The following is a 10,000-nucleotide window of genomic DNA, read 5'->3' as shown; positions in this document are numbered from 1 at the left end:
GCCGCTAACGCCACGGCTCCCCCCCGCTCGAGCCGCTCGGGGCTGGGGGAACGAGGACGACACCTCACACGCGACGGGAAGCGAAGTGGAAAGGAAGACCGCCCTTGCCCTGCCGGCCGGGGGCCCTTTCCGACGCGACCCGAAAGGCCTCATCGATCAACAAGGACAGAAGGAAAGGAAGCCAGCGGAGGCCCCACGGCCTCGCTCTTCTGGGACAGACACAGCCACGCGCACCCGCCACCGCCCTCGGGAGCAGCCAGCAGGCACGGGGCTCGGCGTGCGGGCAACACGCCGGAGGAGCAAACGGGGCGCCCTCCAGAGATGGGGGGGGGGGGCAAGCTGCACCGGGCCGCACCGGCTCACAGGGCACCTCTGCCTCCCCGAAATGTGGGCTTGCATTTTCCCTCAAGCTGCACCGAGTTACATCTCCATCACGGGGCGCCCCTCTGGAGCCAGGAGGAAGCCGTGCTGGGGCACCGGCTTGCCCTCCTCCCCCCATGCCGGGCTCCATAGCATACGAGTGGCCAGTCACCGCCGCTGGCTTTTCCCTTAGATGCCGTGCCCCCGCGGGCTGCGGCTTTGGCCATGGGGGGGAACCCCCGTGAAGAGGGTCCAGTGCTGGGAACTCTCTCTGCCCCTTACCGGGCTCTCTCTCGCCGTGCCTGGACGGGCTTGCTTTCCATTCTTGGTGGGACCGACGCCGGCACCACGTCTCCCCGGCTTTCTCTGCCCCCGTGCCCCACCGGGCAAACTTCGCTTCGGGGGTTCCACACTTCGGCAGTGGCCGGCGCCAGCCACTCGTCAACTTTTTTTCTTTTCCCCGCTTTCGTTGCCGAGCCCGGGCTGGGCTCCGGCTCACGGACGAGCGAAACCCATCCAACACCGCTGAGGGTGCGCCAGCGGCCGCTCCAAACCGCCGCGCCTTTGTTCGGCCCCGCGGGTCCCCTCTCTGACCCGGGCGAAAGCCACCGAGAAGCCAGACGGACCCCTGCCCAGCCGCCTGGGGTGGCTTGGAGCAGCCGCTCGGCAGCGCTGCCCTGGGAGTGCTCGGCGTCGCTTGTTCCCTCATATACGGAACTGGAGGGCCGTCAGCTCCGCGAGCGCACAACCAGCCGACCTCCGCCCAGCGGCAGGTCGCAGAAATCACGCCGGCTTGTACGATGACGTAGGCGGAGGCAGAGCGCAACAGCGACCCCTTGGCGACAAGCGCTATCTCCGCGGAGAGCACGTCTACTCGCCCAGGGAGAGCACGTCTACTCGCCGAGGGAGAGCACGTCTACTCGCCGAGGGAGAGCACGTCTACTCGCCGAGGGAGAGCACGTCTACTCGCCGAGGGAGAGCACGTCTACTCGCCGAGGGAGAGCACGTCTACTCGCCCAGGGAGAGCACGTCTACTCGCCCAGGGAGAGCACGTCTACTCGCCCAGGGAGAGCACGTCTACTCGCCCAGGGAGAGCACGTCTACTCGCCCAGGGAGAGCACGTCTACTCGCCCAGGGAGAGCACGTCTACTCGCCCAGGGAGAGCACGTCTACTCGCCGAGGGAGAGCACGTCTACCTCCCGCCTGAGGGAGAGCACGGGGGGGGGGGGACAAAGACAGGCGGCAGCAGCTTCGGTGAACGTCACCCGGGAGGCGACCGGGGCTGTCCCGGGGCAGTCCCGGGAAGCCGGCGTCCGACACAGGGAACCGTCAGCTGCCGGACCGGGGCGAATCCCCGCGGCCACGGCAGGGGTGGGGGCTCGAAGACAGCCGGCAGCCGCTTCGGTGAACGTCACCCGGGAGGAGACTGGGGCCCTCCCGGGACCGTCCCGGGAAGACGACGTTCGGCACGAGATCCCGGCCGCGGCCGGACCGGCTCGAAGCCTCGCGGTCCCGGCAGCAGCCGGAGCCGCTCGCCGCCTCGGGCTCCCGGCCCCCTACAGATCCGGCGACTCGTTCGCGGGCGGCGGGGGGAGGCAGTGGAGGGGGTGCGGGGAGAAGCGGCAGCGGAGGCGGAGGGGGGGGGGGCTCGAAGACAGCCGGCAGCCGCTTCGGTGAACGTCACCCAGGAGGCGATCGGGGCCGTCCCGGGGCCGTCCCGGGATGCCGGCTTCCGGCACGGGGTCCCGGCCGCGGCCGGACCGGCTCGTATCCCCGCGGCTCCGGCAGGGGGGGGGGGGGCTCGAAGACAGCCGGCAGTCGCCTCGGTGAACGTCACCCGGCCGGCGACCGCGGCCGTTCCGGGGCCGTCCCGGGAAGCCTGCGACAGGCACGGGGTCCCAGCCGCGGCCGGACCGACTCGAAGCCCCGCGGCCCCGGCACGGGGGAGGCCCAAAGACTGGCGGCAGCCGCTTCGCTGAACGTCACCCGGCCGGCGATCGGGGCCGTCCCGGGGCCGTCCCGGGATGCCGGCATCCGGCACGGGGTCCCGGCCGCGGCCGGAGCGGCTCGAATCCCCGCGGTCCCGGCAGCAGCCGGAGCCGCTCGCCGTTCGGGCTCCCGGCACCCTACGGATCCGGCGACTCGTTCGCCGGCGGCGGGGGGAGGCAGTGGAGGGGGTGCGGGCAGAAGCGGCAGCGGAGGCGGAGGGGGGGGGGGCTCGAAGACAGCCGGCAGCCGCTTCGGTGAACGTCACCCGGCCGGCGACCAGGGCCGTCCCGGGGCCGTCCGGGGATGCCGGCTTCCGGCACGGGGTCCCGGCCGCGGCCGGAGCGGCTCGAATCCCCGCGGTCCCGGCAGCAGCCGGAGCCGCTCGCCGTTCGGGCTCCCGGCACCCTACAGATCCGGCGACTCGTTCGCCGGCGGCGGGGGGAGGCAGTGGAGGGGGGGCGGGGAGAAGCGGCAGCGGAGGCGGAGGGGGGGGGGGGGCTCGAAGACAGCCGTCAGCCGCTTCGGAGAACGTCACCCGGCCGGCGACCGCGGCCGTTCCGGGGCCGTCCCGGGAAGCCTGCGACAGGCACGGGGTCCCGGCCTCGGCCGGACCCGCACTGGGTGCCGCCGCCTCGGGCTCTCGGGACGGTATGGATCCGCCGACTCGTTCGCCGGCGGCGGGGGGAGGCAGTGGAGGGGGTGCGGGGAGAAGCGGCAGCGGAGGCGGAGGGGGGGGGGGGCTCGAAGACAGCCGGCAGCCGCTTCGGTGAACGTCACCCGGGAGGCGACCGGGACCGGCCCGGGAAGCCATCGTCCGGCCCCGGATCCCGGCCGCGGCCGGACCGGCTCGAAGCCCCGCGGCCCCGGCACGGGGGAGGCCCAAAGACTGGCGGCAGCCGCTTCGCTGAACGTCACCCGGCCGGCGACCGGGGCCGTCCCGGGGCCGTCCCGGGATGCCGGCTTCCGGCACGGGGTCCCGGCCGCGGCCGGACCGGCTCGAATCCCCGCGGTCCCGGCAGCAGCCGGAGCCGCTCGCCGTTCGGGCTCCCGGCACCCTACGGATCCGGCGACTCGTTCGCCGGCGGCGGGGGGAGGCAGTGGAGGGGGTGCGGGCAGAAGCGGCAGCGGAGGCGGAGGGGGGGGGGCTCGAAGACAGCCGGCAGCCGCTTCGGTGAACGTCACCCGGCCGGCGACCGGGGCCGTCCCGGGGCTGTCCGGGGATGCCGGCTTCCGGCACGGGGTCCCGGCCGCGGCCGGAGCGGCTCGAATCCCCGCGGTCCCGGCAGCAGCCGGAGCCGCTCGCCGTTCGGGCTCCCGGCACCCTACAGATCCGGCGACTCGTTCGCCGGCGGCGGGGGGAGGCAGTGGAGGGGGTGCGGGCAGAAGCGGCCGCGGAGGCGGAGGGGGGGGGGGGGCTCGAAGACAGCCGGCAGCCGCTTCGGTGAACGTCACCCGGGAGGCGACCGGGACCGGCCCGGGAAGCCATCGTCCGGCCCCGGATCCCGGCCGCGGCCGGACCGGCTCGAAGCCCCGCGGCCCCGGCACGGGGGAGGCCCAAAGACTGGCGGCAGCCGCTTCGCTGAACGTCACCCGGCCGGCGACCGGGGCCGTCCCGGGGCCGTCCCGGGATGCCGGCTTCCGGCACGGGGTCCCGGCCGCGGCCGGACCGGCTCGAATCCCCGCGGTCCCGGCAGCAGCCGGAGCCGCTCGCCGTTCGGGCTCCCGGCACCCTACGGATCCGCCGACTCGTTCGCCGGCGGCGGGGGGAGGCAGTGGAGGGGGTGCGGGCAGAAGCGGCAGCGGAGGCGGAGGGGGGGGGGCTCGAAGACAGCCGGCAGCCGCTTCGGTGAACGTCACCCGGCCGGCGACCAGGGCCGTCCCGGGGCCGTCCGGGGATGCCGGCTTCCGGCACGGGGTCCCGGCCGCGGCCGGAGCGGCTCGAATCCCCGCGGTCCCGGCAGCAGCCGGAGCCGCTCGCCGTTCGGGCTCCCGGCACCCTACAGATCCGGCGACTCGTTCGCCGGCGGCGGGGGGAGGCAGTGGAGGGGTTGCGGGGAGAAGCGGCAGCGGAGGCGGAGGGGGGGGGGGGGCTCGAAGACAGCCGGCAGCCCCTTCGGTGAACGTCACCCGGGAGGCGACCGGGACCGGCCCGGGAAGCCATCGTCCGGCCCGGGATCCCGGCCGCGGCCGGACCGGCTCGAATCCCCGCGGCCCCGGCACGGGGGAGGCCCAAAGACTGGCGGCAGCCGCTTCGCTGAACGTCACCCGGCCGGCGACCGGGGCCGTCCCGGGGCCGTCCCGGGATGCCGGCTTCCGGCACGGGGTCCCGGCCGCGGCCGGACCGGCTCGAATCCCCGCGGTCCCGGCAGCAGCCGGAGCCGCTCGCCGTTCGGGCTCCCGGCACCCTACGGATCCGGCGACTCGTTCGCCGGCGGCGGGGGGAGGCAGTGGAGGCGGTGCGGGGAGAAGCGGCAGCGGAGGCGGAGGGGGGGCGGGGGGGACGATAGTGGCGGGGGGCGGGGGGTGCTCGAAGGCAGCCGGCAGCCGGTTCGGTGAACATTCGCCGGGGCGGGGGGGCGACCTGTCCGTGCCCGGGGCAGCCCCGGGAAGCCGGCAGCCAGCACGGGGTCCCGGCAGCACCTGTTCCCTGCCCTGGGACTTGCCGTGCCCGGCGGCCGGTTGCCGGGTGGGGGGAGCGATGAGAGGCGGGGCGCAGCGGCCGGGGCAGCGCCGGGCCGCAGCGGGGGGCTGGGCGGGTGGGGTAGGCGTCGAGCGGCAAGCCCTCGGCTGCAGCGAATGTTCGGCGGTGCGGGGCGGGGGGGGACGGGACGACACGTTGGGGGCGCCGAGTCCGAGCCACCCCCGGCCCCAGGGGCGGCCGGAGGGGGAGGCCGGTGCCTGGCCCTGGGAGCTGCTGGGCGCCGGATGGCCGAGGGTGCGTCAGAAGCCGCCCGAGCGGTCGAGCAGGTCCTCCAGAAAGGCCTAGGGTGGCTTCGAGGGCCCCGGGAGCAGTCGAGGGAGGCCTCCAGGCAGGTCTGGAGTGGATGGGAGGCCTTCCAAAGCAGACAAGGGAGGCTGCCAGCGGGGCCTAGGCTGGCATGGTTGGGGGGGGGGCCTCTGGTGCGGCCTGGAGTCTCTGGGTGGCGTCCAGAGAGGTGCAAAAGATCCTCTGGTGCGGCCTGTGGTGGCGGAGAAGCCTGCAGAGCGTGCGGGGGAGGCTTCTGGTGCGGCCTGGGGTGGGTCGGAAGCCTGCAGAGCGTGCGGGAGAGGCTTCTGGTGCGGCCTGGGGTGGCTGAGAAGCCTGCAGAGCGTGCGGGAGAGGCTTCTGGTGCGGCCTGGGGTGGCTGAGAAGCCTGCAGAGCGTGCGGGAGAGGCTTCTGCTGCGGCCTGGGGTGGCTGAGAAGCCTGCAGAGCGTGCGGGGGAGGCTTCTGTTGGGGCCTGGGGTGGGTCAGAAGCCTACAGAGCATGCGGGGGAGGCTTCTGGTGCGGCCTGGGGTGGGTCGGAAGCCTGCAGAGCGTGCGGGAGAGGCTTCTGTTGGGGCCTGGGGTGGCTGAGAAGCCTGCAGAGCGTGCGGGGGAGGCTTCTGGTGCGGCCTGGGGTGGCTGAGAAGCCTGCAGAGCGTGCGGGGGAGGCTTCTGCTGCGGCCTGGGGTGGCTGAGAAGCCTGCAGAGCGTGCGGGGGAGGCTTCTGGTGCGGCCTGGGGTGGCTGAGAAGCCTGCAGAGCGTGCGGGGGAGGCTTCTGGTGCGGCCTGGGGTGGGACGGAAGCCTGCAGAGCGTGCGGGGGAGGCTTCTGGTGCGGCCTGGGGTGGGTCGGAAGCCTGCAGAGCGTGCGGGAGAGGCTTCTGCTGCGGCCTGGGGTGGGTCGGAAGCCTGCAGAGCGTGCGGGAGAGGCTTCTGTTGGGGCCTGGGGTGGCTGAGAAGCCTGCAGAGCGTGCGGGAGAGGCTTCTGCTGCGGCCTGGGGTGGGTCGGAAGCCTGCAGAGCGTGCGGGAGAGGCTTCTGTTGGGGCCTGGGGTGGCTGAGAAGCCTGCAGAGCGTGCGGGAGAGGCTTCTGCTGCGGCCTGGGGTGGCTGAGAAGCCTGCAGAGCGTGCGGGAGAGGCTTCTGCTGCGGCCTGGGGTGGCTGAGAAGCCTGCAGAGCGTGCGGGAGAGGCTTCTGCTGCGGCCTGGGGTGGCTGAGAAGCCTGCAGAGCGTGCGGGAGAGGCTTCTGCTGCAGCCTGGGGTGGCTGAGAAGCCTGCAGAGCGTGCGGGAGAGGCTTCTGCTGCGGCCTGGGGTGGCTGAGAAGCCTGCAGAGCGTGCGGGAGAGGCTTCTGCTGCGGCCTGGGGTGGCTGAGAAGCCTGCAGGGCGTGCGGGAGAGGCTTCTGCTGCGGCCTGGGGTGGGTGGGAAGCCTGCAGAGCGTGCGGGGGAGGCTTCTGGTGCGGCCTGGGGTGGCTGAGAAGCCTGCAGAGCGTGCGGGGGAGGCTTCTGGTGCGGCCTGGGGTGGCTGAGAAGCCTGCAGAGCGTGCGGGAGAGGCTTCTGCTGCGGCCTGGGGTGGCTGAGAAGCCTGCAGAGCGTGCGGGAGAGGCTTCTGCTGCGGCCTGGGGTGGGTCGGAAGCCTGCAGAGCTTGCGGGGGAGGCTTCTGCTGCGGCCTGGGGTGGGTCGGAAGCCTGCAGAGCATGCGGGGGAGGCTTCTGCTGCGGCCTGGGGTGGGTCGGAAGCCTGCAGAGCATGCGGGGGAGGCTTCTGCTGCGGCCTGGGGTCTCTGGGTGGCCTCTAGAGAGGTGCAAAAGACCCTCTGGGTTGGGCTGGGGTGGCTCTTGGACCCCTGCCACACAGTGGAGAGAGGCCTCCGGCCCGCCACCTGTGTCCCTGTGTGCCTGAGTGCCTGTGTCCCTGTGTCCCTGTGTCCCTGTGTCCCTGAGTGCCTGAGTGCCTGTGTCCCTGTGTCCCTGTGTCCCTGAGTGCCTGAGTGCCTGAGTGCCTGTGTCCCTGTGTCCTTGTGTCCCTGTGTCCCTGTGTCCCTGTGTGCCTGAGTGCCTGTGTCCCTGTGTCCCTGTCTGTGTACCTGTGTGCGAGAGTGTCCGGCACGCCACCCAGCGGCGGCGGGCAAGCAGGTAGGCGGGTGGGCGGGCCGGCGAGGGCCAGTGTGAGTTTGGGGGGTGGGAGGGGAGGCGGCAGCTGGAAGCGTCAGAGGAGGGGGCGTGGCTCCGGCTGGCCCCGGGAGCAGGTTCCCGGGACCGGGACCGGCTGGACCCGGCGGGTGGTTGATCCCGGGGCGGGGGGCAGAGGCGGCGGGAAGCGGCAGCTGCGTGTGCGGCGGGGGCGTGGAGGGCGAACCGCGGCGGGAAGCGGATGCTTCAGAGCAGGTTACGGGGGCGGGGACGGACGACACCACCTGTCCCCGCCCCGGGACGGGCTGGACCCGGCGCCCTGGACCCGGCGCCGTGTACCCGCCGCCGCCCCCGCCGCCGCCCCCCTCCGCCACCCCGGGACCCCGACGTTTTTTGGCGCCCGCGCCTTTTTTTGCTCCCCGCCTGCCCGCGCTGCCCCGGGCCCTCCCCCGGGGCGGGGCGGGAGGGAGGGAGGGACGGACGGACGGGTAGCCGGGGATCTCCGAGCGCGCGCCACCAGACCGAGGCGGGTCCCGGCGGCGGCGGCGGCGGCGGCGGCGGCGGCGGCGGCGGCGGCGGCGGCGGCAGCAGCAAGCGACGGCGGGGGGGGCAGGCTAGGGAGAGAGGGGGAGCGGCATGCGGTAGGGCTGGGGGGTTTGTTTCGGGGGGGAGGGGTGGGGGGGGGTGGCAGCGGTCAGCGAGAGCGGGGAGAGGGGGAGCGGCATGCGGTAGGGCTGGGGTGTTTTTGGGGTGGGGGCGTTGGGGGGATTAGCGGGCGGGCGGGCAGCCCAGCCAAGCGGCAAGCCGGGGGGCGGGCGAGGGCGGCTTTAGGGCCGGAGGAGCGGAGCGCAACCTCCCCCGTGCAGGCTCCAGCGTGGAGAGCAGCAAGTTTTTGGGGACGGGGGACGACGGACGGGAGGGGCAGCGGCGAGAGGCTAGCTGCGGCAAGGGGCACCGGCACGGCCGCCCTAACAGCGCCGCCTCGGTCGCAGGGGTTAGAGAGCAGCCGGGCAGCCCGGGAGGGAAGCGGCAGCCCGCGTCGCGATCCCCCCTCCAGGGGACAATGTGGGAAGGGGAAGCCGCGGCGGCTTTGGCGGGGGGTGCCCAGCTGCTAGCGGCTTCGGGGGGCAGTTAGCGGCGGCGGGGCGGGGGGAGATGGGTCGCGGCAGCGGCAAGAGATAACGGCGGGCGGGGGGGCTCCGTGCAAAGCGGTAACGGGAGCCGGGGGGTGTGGGGAGCTGGGGGTGGCAGCAGCGGCAAGAGGCAACGTCGGGAGGGGGGGCTCCGCGCAAACCGGTAACGGGGGCCGGGGGGTGTGGGGGGGGCGGTGGTGGCCGCGGCAAGAGGCAACGGCAGGCGGGGGGGCTCCGCGCAAACCGGCAGCGGGGGGGGGGGGCGGGGGTAGCGGCAAGAGGCAACGGCGGGAAGGGGGGGCTCCGCGCAAACCGCTAACGGGAGCCGGGGGGTGTGGGGAGCTGGGGGTGGCAGCAGCGGCAAGAGGCAACGTCGGGAGGGGGGGCTCCGCGCAAACCGGTAACGGGGGCCGGGGGGTGTGGGGGGGGCGGTGGTGGCCGCGGCAAGAGGCAACGGCAGGCGGGGGGGCTCCGCGCAAACCGGCAGCGGGGGGGGGCGGGGGTAACGGCAAGAGGCAACGGCGGGAAGGGGGGGCTCCGCGCAAACCGGCAGCGGGGGGGGGGCGGGGGTAGCGGCAAGAGGCAACGGCGGGAAGGGGGGGCTCCGCGCAAACCGGCAGCGGGGGGGGGGGCGGGGGTAGCGGCAAGAGGCAACGGCGGGAAGGGGGGGCTCCGCGCAAACCGGCAGCGGGTGGGGGCGGGGGGTAGCGGCAAGAGGCAACGGCGGGAAGGGGGGGCTCCGCGCAAACCGGCAGCGGGGGGGGGGCGGGGGTAGCGGCAAGAGGCAACGGCGGGAAGGGGGGGCTCCGCGCAAACCGGCAGCGGGGGGGGGCGGGGGTAGCGGCAAGAGGCAACGGCGGGAAGGGGGGGCTCCGCGCAAACCGGCAGCGCAGCGGGGGCGGGGGGGGAGGCGGTCAGGAGCGGGGGGAGATTTCTAGAGATGCCGGCAGACCTTCTCCCCGGAGAACAGCGCTGTTGAAGAAAAGACTGCTTCAGAACACAACCTTTAATGAAAGACGCTCGATGAAAACAACACTTAATAAAAGAAGGTTTCATGCCGACTGCCTCTCTTCATTTACGCCGCCGCGGGGGGGGGGGGGGGGTTGGGGGGGGGGGGGGGGGGGGGGTTGGGGGCCGGGCGGGCGATACCAGGCGGCCCTCGTCCCGGGGACCACGTCTACCCCGCGGTTCCAGCCTCCGCGCGCTAAGTGCCCGCCCGGCCGCGGGGAGCACGTCTACCTCCTGCCGCACGGCTCAGTGCACTAAGTCCCCCCTCGCCATGGAGAGCACGTCTACCTGCCAGCTCAGGGAGAGCACGTCTACTCACCGAGGGAGAGCACGTCTACCTCCTCGGGAAGGAGAGCACGTCTACCTCCTGGGAAGGAGAGCACGTCTACCTCCTCGGGAAGGAGAGCACGTCT

Source organism: Melanerpes formicivorus, unplaced genomic scaffold (genome assembly GCF_026170545.1).
Source record: "Melanerpes formicivorus ecotype bairdi unplaced genomic scaffold, bMelFor1.0.p_v2 SCAF_344, whole genome shotgun sequence".
In the NCBI taxonomy this organism is placed as follows: Eukaryota; Metazoa; Chordata; class Aves; order Piciformes; family Picidae; genus Melanerpes; species Melanerpes formicivorus.
This window is presented reverse-complemented; position numbering follows the sequence as displayed.